The sequence below is a fragment of the Otolemur garnettii genome, unplaced genomic scaffold (assembly GCF_000181295.1).
Source record: "Otolemur garnettii isolate 467f Iridium unplaced genomic scaffold, OtoGar3 scaffold00188, whole genome shotgun sequence".
Lineage (NCBI taxonomy): Eukaryota > Metazoa > Chordata > Mammalia > Primates > Galagidae > Otolemur > Otolemur garnettii.
Genome location: NW_003852583.1, coordinates 2,650,841 through 2,661,054, shown reverse-complemented (window position 1 = coordinate 2,661,054; position 10,214 = coordinate 2,650,841). Strand labels below are relative to the sequence as shown.

The 10,214-nt window shown below is 48.0% G+C and overlaps 1 protein-coding gene across 2 annotated transcripts in view; it reads right to left on the bottom strand.

The window, feature by feature from the left end:
• PAPD7 (poly(A) RNA polymerase D7, non-canonical) overlaps positions 1-10,207 on the bottom strand; it is a 46,106-nt gene extending 35,899 nt beyond the window's left edge. The window contains exon 1 of one of the 2 annotated variants that reach the window (XM_012812089.2): positions 10,050-10,207. The gene's annotated coding sequence lies outside the window, so the exon portion shown is untranslated. The remainder of the gene's footprint in view (positions 1-10,049) is intronic. The other variant, XM_023507554.1, reaches the window with a different exon arrangement.
• Positions 10,208-10,214: the final 7 nt, after the last annotated feature.

Here is a 10,214-nt window from a genome sequence, read left to right as displayed (position 1 = left end):
GGCAGAACTTCATGATAACACCTGTAATCTCTGTTGAGAAACCAGATGTCACTTCTCTGGACCTAGAGACTGGAACTTGGTGTAATTAAGTGCTCTGTTCCTATCATCTTCCCTAAAAACATAGGCTACAGAACTGGACTGCCTGGGCTCCATGTTGTGACCCAGAGCAACGCACTTTGCCTTTGGGAATCTCATTTCATCTGCAATGTGAGAACAAGAGCCTCTCCTGGCAGGGCCACAGGGGACCTGCAGAACAGGGTGAGCTCAGGGAGGGTGGTGATAATTATTGTAGCCACTACTGAAGACCACCTGCTTGACAGGAGCAGAGGAAAAGTGGGAACCCTGCATATTAAGGGAGATCCACCACCCTTAAATAAATAAATTCCTCAGCTACAGGCCTTTCACTTTCTATGTTTTTACTTGAAAACTGATCCTAAAAAGTTCTTTTTACTCTCAACAATACTGCAACTCCCCAGACAGTTCTCCTAAGTTCCACCCTCCCCATGGTCTCAGGTTTGACACTGAAACCCAGTTTGTAAGTCAGTCTTCGAACTAGACAAGAACACCTTTTACTGTGTTCCATGAGATAACTTGTAACAGTCCTCGGGAACTTCTTTGCATTTCATAGGCCATGCAAAGTATCCTGTATATTTGTGGCTGTCATTTCATAACTGTCCTCCACTTTTTAAAATTCTGTTTTGCTTAAATTTAGAGATGATGCCTATAACTAAACCCCACTCTGCTGTGCTGCACTACGGCACCCATCCCTGCCAACCCATCATGATCCTGCTTCAGAGGTGAAGGGCCTTTGCTGCGGTGCCCTGGAACTCCAGCACACAGCACACTCTTGGGGAGGCGGCATGGTTTCAGCATCAAGCAGGCCTATCAGTTCTTATATTTTCTAGCTGCACTTGGACAAGATACTTTTGTCTCCTAAAGCTTAATTTTCCTCTCCTTAAAGTGACCTACTGTCCAGGACTGTCAGTACACAGGTGAAGTATCCTGAGCAGCGCTGTTTACACTGAGTCAAAAGGCTGGTAGGCTGCTTCAGTCCTCTAAGGTCCTGGGATGAAGCAAAGAGTAGGTCAACAACTCAGCAAATGCTCCACAGAATGCAGTTCCTAAGAACACTCAGATGGAAGCAACCATGCTCCTGCCATCACACCCTCCCTCCACGCCAGTTCCAGAAGTGGAAGGAACCCGTGCTCCTGCCATCACACCCTCCCTCCAAGCCAGTTCCAGAATGCCTCCCTTTGTCTTGGCCCTACAGGGAGTCAAAGCGCCCTGAATGGAGGAACTGCACCATCCACCATCCACTGGCTCAGCATCTCTGAATCTGATCTCTCTCTTTAGGAGAGAAAAAAGCAAAAGGCCTCCATCAATATATTTTAAGCAGGTCTGCAGAGTGAGTTACTAGGTTCCTGCAGTGGGGAATGCCCAGACACTTTCTTTCTTTCCTTTTTTTCCCCTGGGCTGGCATCTCAAGCGCAGCACCTCTCAGCAGAGCACATTAGCCTGTCTCGGCTTTGCTTTTCTGCCTACAAAACCCTGCTCTGGGAACTCGAGAAGGAAATTCACCCAGAAAAGTGGAGCCCCAAAGAGCTCACGAGAGGCTGTCCAGTTCCGCTAACCTGTGCGCAGCAACTCAGTGCTGCCACCTGCACACGGGACGGGAGCCACTCTGCACCTTCCCAGGGGCTCCATGTTGCACTCTGCTATGAACCTTCTCTTTTATGCTTCCTGTGTTATTAAACTACAGCCTTTTGAAAAGAACTTGCACCAGACAGTCAGAAACACAATTTCTAGAGGTTTCTCAATGGGAACCTACTAAGTAACACAGTTTTTACTGTTGTTTGAGTTTCAACTTATTTTCAACAATAGTTAAACAATGTGTTCAAATACGGAGTCTAAAGTTACTTCCATTTGGTGCTATTCAAATATATGCCATTTATATTTTAATTAAAAGTAAGAAAGATTAGGATTCAGTTCCTCATTTGCAGTAGTCACATCGTAGGTGCTGAGAACCCGCTGGTGGCGAGCGGCCAGTGTCCTGACGGTGCAAACCAAGTTCTTCCCTCTTGGGGGAAAGTTCTACAGGACTGTGCTGTTTAGTCACCTGGTCACGTCCCCATCCTTTACTTTTGTTTTCGTGCACTGTACACAGAACAGCGTGTTAGAACACTTCATCCTCTCCTGCCAATGTGTGCACAGAGTAAAAACACCAACCACCTTTCCACAAGTTACACACTGAAGCACACACCTGGCAAAGATCAACACAGCACCCTGAAGACTCTGGGAGAATAAAACACTTAGTTAGATAACATGTCTGCAGAACAGACCTTCAAAATTCTTGAAAAACTAGGAAGATCTCTCTCCACATTCTGCATCGCCTCTCTGCCCCTGTCGCCTCCAAGACTGGGAACTTCAGTGTTTAGCAGATTCTCCAAGAGAAAAGTTTTGGCCTGAGAAAGTAAGTTGTCTGTTATTTTCAAAACTCAACAGAAAGGCTTTTCCTGTCCAGCTGGCAGCAAGAACAACTTAATTTTTGGTTTTGGTTTCAATTTCCTCAGAGAGGAGAGGCGAACAGGGGAGGAGCAGCCTCTCTAAGCCCTCCCGTGACAGTTCACAAAGGGCTCCCAACCCTCTCAGTTAACACTGTGCTCTCGGAGGTGGAGGTCTCAGGCCTGCTTCACAACGGGAGAAACTGAGGCTCGGATGTTAGAAATTATGGCGAAAGCGGCCAAAACCAAGATGTGGGTTGATGGGGTGAGCTCTCCCAGCCACGCGCACCTCCTAGTGCTGGGAAAGAAACCGCAGTGGAGGTTTGACCCCAAAACACAGAAATAATTCGATTTTTCATTCCCCTTAAACTACCGCATCCTAACCCTTCCCTCAGAGTTAAAGGACTCTAGAAATAATAGTGATTTGAAATTTCTGTCTTTTTTTTTTTGCAGTTTTTGGCTGGGGCTGAGTTTGAACCCACCACCTCCAGTATATGGGGCTGGCGCCCTACTCCTTTGAGCCCCAGGCACCGCCCTGAAATTTCTTTCAAACATGGAAAGACAGGAGCTACCCACACCCAAGTGCAACACTCAGGAAATTAATGCAACTCTTCAGTCTCCAACTGTGGGACAGGAGAGCACCCACCCACATCACAGAGGTGCTGCTCAGCATGAGATACTCCCTACCCACACGGCCATGCCTGTCCAGTCCATCCTGTCAGCTGGGCATGGCAGAGACCCCCACAGGCTGAGCCCTGCTCCTGTTGCCCAAAGCCCAGGCCATAGGTGACAGGACACTTGTCAGGTGGCCCAACAATGGGTGATTCTCCTTCACACTTTTCCAAGTTTTCTAATTTTTCATAGGTATTAGTTTTATAAGAAAATAGAACAGGGCAGTGTCTGTGGCTCAAATGAGTAGAGTGCCGGCCCCATGTGCCGGAAGTGCAGGCTCAAAACTAACCCCAGCAAAAACTGCAAAAAAAATAAATAAATAAAAATAAAATAAAAAATAAGAAAATAGAACAATTAAAACTACATGAGGATGCCTTTCAAATATAATACAGAGGCTCGGCGCCCATAGCTCAGTGGTTATGGTGCTAACCAGATACACTGGAGCTGGCAGGTTCAAGCCCCGCCCTGGCTTGCTAAACAACAATGACAACTACAACAAAAAGAATTTAAAAAGCCAGGTCTTGTGGCAGGTGCCTGTAATCCCAGCTATTTGGGAGGCTGAGGCAATGGAATCACTTGAGCCCAAGAGTTTTGAGGTTGCTGTGAGCTCTGATGCTACAACACTCTACCCAAGGCCACATAGTGAGACACTGCCTCAAAAAAAAAAATAGAATTTTTTTACATGTGTTCTGGTTTTGCATTCTGTATTATAAAGCATAAAACTAGCTTACTCATTCTTTAAGAAGGAAAACAGATAAACTGCAACAGAATTCATTTTTAAAATTCTAAGAAAAATAAATGATAAAGTTTTCCTTAGCATTTGGTTCATGAATATCACATAAACTTGCCATCCTCAACTATGCCACCAGAGTTCTTTCCAGACACTCAACTCCACAGCTAAGGTGTGCTTGGCTCTGGGGATGTAGGCAGAGACCTGGATTCCCTTCCCTAGGGGCCTGCAGCACAGCCATGCTGAGTTCTGGAAAGCAGCAGTAATGCCTAAAAGTGAACACTCAGGCTAGGAAGGGCAGAGGGAACAGATGAGGGGTCAGTCTTCTTCCCATCCTAAAGGAGGCACTCTCTCTGAAGCTGTGTCCCTGGGCAAGCCACCATTCCCATAAACCTGGTTTGCAGGACAAGCACGGCCCACATCTGTCACAAAGCAAAGATGGACACCACGTACTCAAAGCTGGATTCTGGGGGTGACGGGGCAAGTCAGCAACCCCCAACTGCACAGGACTCATAGCTTTCCTAGAAGAACAGGACATTTCAACTGCTGTGTTTCATGCATTCTCAACCTCTCCTGCAAACTCTTTTTAATGACATACTTTAAAGAACTGTCCATCTGAGCAACACACAGAAAGGCTGTGGCTGCCTGCGCTTAGTAGTGACAATCAAGCCAGAGGACAGAATCTGCAAGAGTCATCTTGATGGGCTGGAGTCCAATCAAGGGAGAGGAGTGCTAGCCAAGAAAACCACAGCCCTCTCATCAAGCACTTCCCCAGTAGGGGAGCCAGCCCACGGGAACACCTGCATGTGTGAGAGGCAGCAGCCCTCCCAGGATTCCAGACTGCCCCAGAACCCGCGGCTCTGGTAAGGTTGTCATAATATGGTCATGTAGTGTTACTACATGATCTTTAGGTAGGCAGGATACCTGGGACATCCTGACTACCAGGAGCCCCTAGGAGCAGAGAGGGCTTCCTCTAGCTAGCAGATGTCATCAGAACCATCTGAACCACCTTCTTGGCTTGTAGATGGATGGGGCCATGAGGCAAGGAACACAGGTGGTCTGAAGAAGCTCAGAGAACCCTCTGCCCTCCCCCACTGGCAGCTAGTACGGGATCAGGGACTTTAGTCTGACAGGGAACAGAATTCTGCCAATACAGGAACATGTTTGGGAGAGGGCCCTGACCACTAGCCGAGAACACAGCCAGGCAGCATCTTAGCCTCAGCCTTGGGATAGCCTGAGCAGAGAACCCAGCACAGTAACCCTGATCCAACCACAAAAACTGTGAGCAGGTAAATGACTGTCCTTCTAAGCCACCTGAGTATGTGGTTGCTACACAGCAACAGAAAACTAGCATAGCATAGAAATCTCAAGAAGATACTGTACTACTCAGCGCACGTCTCCAGCATCAGAGGAGAAGGTGTCCTGACTGTCACACTCAGACACACATCCTGAGTGCCTCAGACACCCATCTCCCAAAATCACCTGCTTGCCCTCACTCAGGTGCCTGTCTCAGAGGGTGGCCTTTTGAGAGGGTGCGGCTGGCCACCCAACTCTCCTTATGGCTGCATCATCAACTTTAAGTTTCTAAACTTGGGAAGTTCAAGTTTTGTTTTTGTTTTTTAAGTACAACCAACTCGTTTTTACTCCACAACTACAAAATCAGATTCTAAGCCATGTAACCTTCCCAAGAAATAAAAAGTACTTATTTTTCAAGAATAAATGTCATCCTTTCTCCCACTGGCCACTTACCATGAATCCATTTAAAATAGGGATCAAAATTTAAATAGTGACACAGGACCCACTGTACCCTCCTCTACCTTGCATTATGTGAGCCTTCTGAAAAACATTTGAGGCCTCTCATTTTCCCAAAGGACCCTCCCCATAAAAACCCATCTTTTTCGGGCAGCACCTGTGGCTCAGTAAGGCGCTGGCCCCATATACCGAGGGTGGCCAGTTCAAACCCGGCCCAGGTCAAACTGCAACAAAAAAATAGCCAGGCGTTGTGGCAAGCGCCTGTAGTCCCAGCTACTCAGGAGGCTGAGGCAAGAGAATCTCTTAAGCCCAGGAGTTAGAGGTTGCTGTGAGCTGTGATGCCACAGCACTCTACCATGGGCGTCAAAGTGAGACTCTGTGTCAAAACAAAACAAAACATCTTTTTCCAAAGGGCCTGTCATGCCCCCCCAGCAGCTCTTCTTCAGAGTTGGCCAGCAGCCAGGCATATAGTTCTGCTCAGCACCACCACGGCCAGCACCATGAGCTGGAGCTTCAATTTCACTTTATGGACACCAGATGGGGTTCAGCAGCGGTTAATAAATGACAGGAGGGTTGAGTAACAGCTAGCTCCATAAATGTAGCAGAGCTTCTGTGTGATCCTTCCTGCCACCTCTGCAACTTTATACCACGAGGTCTCACAGAAGATAAACTAAGAAAACAAGTCCCAAGGGTGCCACTGTCACCCTTGCAGGCAGATCTCACAATAACTCTCCTGTGCATCATGGGGAGGAGAGAAAGGCACCTAGAGTGAGGGCTCCGACGACGCTGGGGCTTCACCTTGCCCTCCCACTTGCATCTCATGGGGAAGCCCTGGGGACTTGCATCTCATGGGGAAACCCTGGGGAAGTTCACGTCACTCCACTTGCGAAAAGCTGACCAGAAAAGCTGACACGGAGGGAGAAGAGGGATCCTAGCTGCTCCTCTAAGCTCTGACTCCTTTGCAAAAAAAACAAAAGCGAAGAGACATGCATGAGTTGGAAAGACTCACACCCCAGGTCATGGCTATGAATGCTCAGACTTCAAACTGACAACAGAACTTTCTTTCCGGAAATAGAAGACATTGAAACGCTTAATTAAATACCATCAAAGGACCTGCAGAGAGGAAGCCGCATGTGACCTCTGTCCACTGCAGGCACACCTGAGACAACACAGCCCTCCCAAGGCCCCACTCCGAATGTAATGTCCACCAGGGCTCTGCAGCGCAACTGTAAGGACTTGGCCACGTATCCTAGGATGCACACTCACCCTTCTCAGGCAGGACTTTTAACCTGACAGTGTTTCCAAAACTATTGGGACTCACCAAGGCAAAGTGACAACAGCCCAAAAGCACTCCTAGGTCAGGGGCAGCGCTACTAGGGTTGGAAGGCAGAGAGTCCAAGAGCCTGTCCACATGCCTGCCCACATGTCCGGGTGAGGAGCACAGGTGGACAGCACTTCTCACACTATGCATAGCTTCCACAACAAAGGTTTGAGAGTTCAATCAAAAACTGAGAACCAGAGCCAGTGGCAGCTGCAAACCAGCATTTCACCCTTGTTCTTCTGAAGGTTACTGCACTAATTCTGTCCTCATTTGCCTGCCTTTCTCAAGTTCTACTAGAACCTAAAGGTACACCAGCACTCTCACAAGGCCAGGCCACCAGGTGAAGTTTTCAAGGGCAGAAAACTCTTCCCCAGGAAAGGACAAATAGTGCCAGTTACCACACAGGACCAGGCAAAGACCCAACAGGGGGCAGTGGATGCCCCACACCAGGGACTGCTTAGCCTCCTTAAGCACTGCAGACGTTTGTCTCTCCAGAAAGAAACACATGTACTGGGACTACAAAAGAACTCTGAGCAGCTTCTCACCAACAGGGTCCTGAGTTACTGGCCAGGCACACCCTTACCTCAGTTATCATCCTTTCTAAGACACAACTGAAAAACTCTGATGGTCTCCCCAACAACCTGCGTAAGCAAAAAGCAAGTTCTAACTGGCCAAAAGCAAGTTCTGATAGATATCTGTTGATGCCAAAGGATTAGCTCCACAAGAGAACCCTCACCAGAGAGCTTTGCCTCCTCTAAGCATGGGTCTACTACTTCCACCTTTCCAGAAACATTAGCCAGGGTAGAGACCAAACATAAGTCACTCTGCCCTTCTAGGCACACAGCAGGCTCCCCAGCAGGCACCTCTTCCAGGCAGACATGGCAGGAAGCAGATGTCACGAGGGCCACACAGAAGGTGCAGAACATGCCACCAAGAGACAGGCAAGGAGGGTTCGAAGAGCATTACTGCAGCATCCCTGCTTAGGTGGGGCCCAAAGCAGAGCTACTGGCTGGCTCAGAGCTCACGCTCAAGCCCTACTCCATTCAGTCTTTGAGCTGATTTCTAAAAGGGGGCACCAGGTCAGGAGCAGAGCAGCAGAGCTCTGGAGGCATCAGTCTTGAAACTGGGGATCAGGGACCAGGAAGGGTGTCATCAGAGGGTGGGGGGACCTGATTGAACCTGCTGGCAGTGGCCACCAATCCACTGGTCATGCTGGGAAGAGACCCAAACAGGCCTGAGTGTGTGAAAGACACTCACTGTGGCTGCAGTGCAGTCTCCACCAGAGGGATGACAGGCCTTGAGGAGGAGGGGATATGGAGAAACACACGGGGTCAATGGGGCACAAAAGAGGATGAGAGGAGGGAGATCTGCACAACTGGGCAGATGACACAAAGAAAGGTCAGGTTTCAGGGTCAAGATCAGGAGAAGGCACATCTGCCTCCCCAAGCCCTAGCTCCAGAACCCCAGGCCCCAGCATGTCCCCTGTGGGCTCATTTACTAACAAAAGCAGCAATGAGACTAAGATGAGGAAACAGCCCAAGTGACGTGTGCAGGGCATGGTGCACCACTGCTCACCAAGAGCAGTGGTGCAACTCCAGATTGTCAGGGGCCCAAACTCGTGCTATAGCAGAGACCACGTGCCTTCCTATTTTTCCTAGTGCTGAGACACTCAGAGTCCATTCCAGTTACATAACAGGCTGGAAACCTGAAGCTCCTCCCAAGTGCGCCCTTAGGTACAGAGCAGCATGCATCAAGAAGAAACTCGCCCCACCACACACCCTCAGAAAGTTCTACAAGTGAGAACCGGAGAGAGAGGGCAGAGGAGCCCTCTGTGGGGGTCTGCAGGGCACCAACAGGCTTCAAGGAATTTAAGAAAAGTAACACTTCTAAGCCAAGCCAGGTAAAACAAGTTATGGAACAAGCAGCTTTGTTATACTGTATCTCATAAGCTTAAAGTATTATCAACTTAAGTGTTTTCCAAGGTACTTCCAATAAGAAATAAGAGACCTAAGAAAAAAAATTACTGTAAGAAGGAATCCCAATATCTAGCAATTGCGGGTATTTGTAGGATTCTACCAAATGTAACAACCCTAATGTATGTATAGACCCTAATATTCACCCCTTCCCCCAAGATCCTAAGTACTTTTTTAAAATCAACCAAAATACCACACAAGGAGCATGAATCAAGTCTGGAAATACTGACAAACAACCTACAAACAAACTCTTTCCAGACACTTGAAAAAGCACCAGAAAGCAAAGGAACCACACAAATAGCATGAGCCCAAAAAGCCTCACCTGGGACAACTTTTAACTCTCGCCACACACCTCTACCTAAACCACTGGCACGAACAGGTAATGTAATGTTTTGTGTTGTGCCTTGCCCTCTGTAGGTCCACTCAACTTAAACAGAACTTCTAATCTCCTCTAGATGGGCGCAGAAATATTTAAAATGAAACAACAGCTTTCATAGAATATATATAACAAAACTTTTTTTCTTCGAATTCTATTAGTTTTTAAAAACTGCAGGTGATGCTTTTTTACATCAATTTCAACACAAAATTAAAATATAACATAGAACATCACCCTTCCAAATCACCTCTAAATTCACTGACTGTTAAATTGTATCACTACCTAAACCCTAATATCTTTTAAAACAATTTTCTCCAAGAAAAAAAAAAAAAAAGGTTGGTATCTACCTTCAACTTAATCTGAATTCCTGGCAACACTAAATTTTTCTGCAATTTAACTTAAGTGAAATTCCACACTGAAAAGCCCCGCCCCGCCCCCCCCCCCACAAGAACTCTCTAACTAATCTGACCCGGAGGGAGAAGAGAGAAAGTGTCGATTTCCCTTTCCAGGCTCAAGAAGAGAAAAGGCAAATAAATACCTACAAGTCGGATTCAGCGGCCCATTGCCTGCACTGTTAGTTCTAGGATCTGGGCAAATCATTCCTTTACAAAGGACTTTAAAATTAAGAAAAAGGACAAACTTTCAGGGTAAAATCGGATCTTGGCCCTCAACATCCATGCTCGGAATAAAGCCGGGGCCCATGCAGGGCCGCCCGCGCACTCACCCCTGGATGCCCGAGCTGTACGTGCGGCTCTTCCACGGGGTGCCGGGTCGCGGCGCCTGGGCCCCGGGGCCGCCCCCTCCGCTCAGCGCGGCCGCGCGGCTGCCGGACAGCAGGTAGTTGAGGCCGTACGTGCTGGCCTTGTTCTCGCGTTTCCGGCGGCCGGGG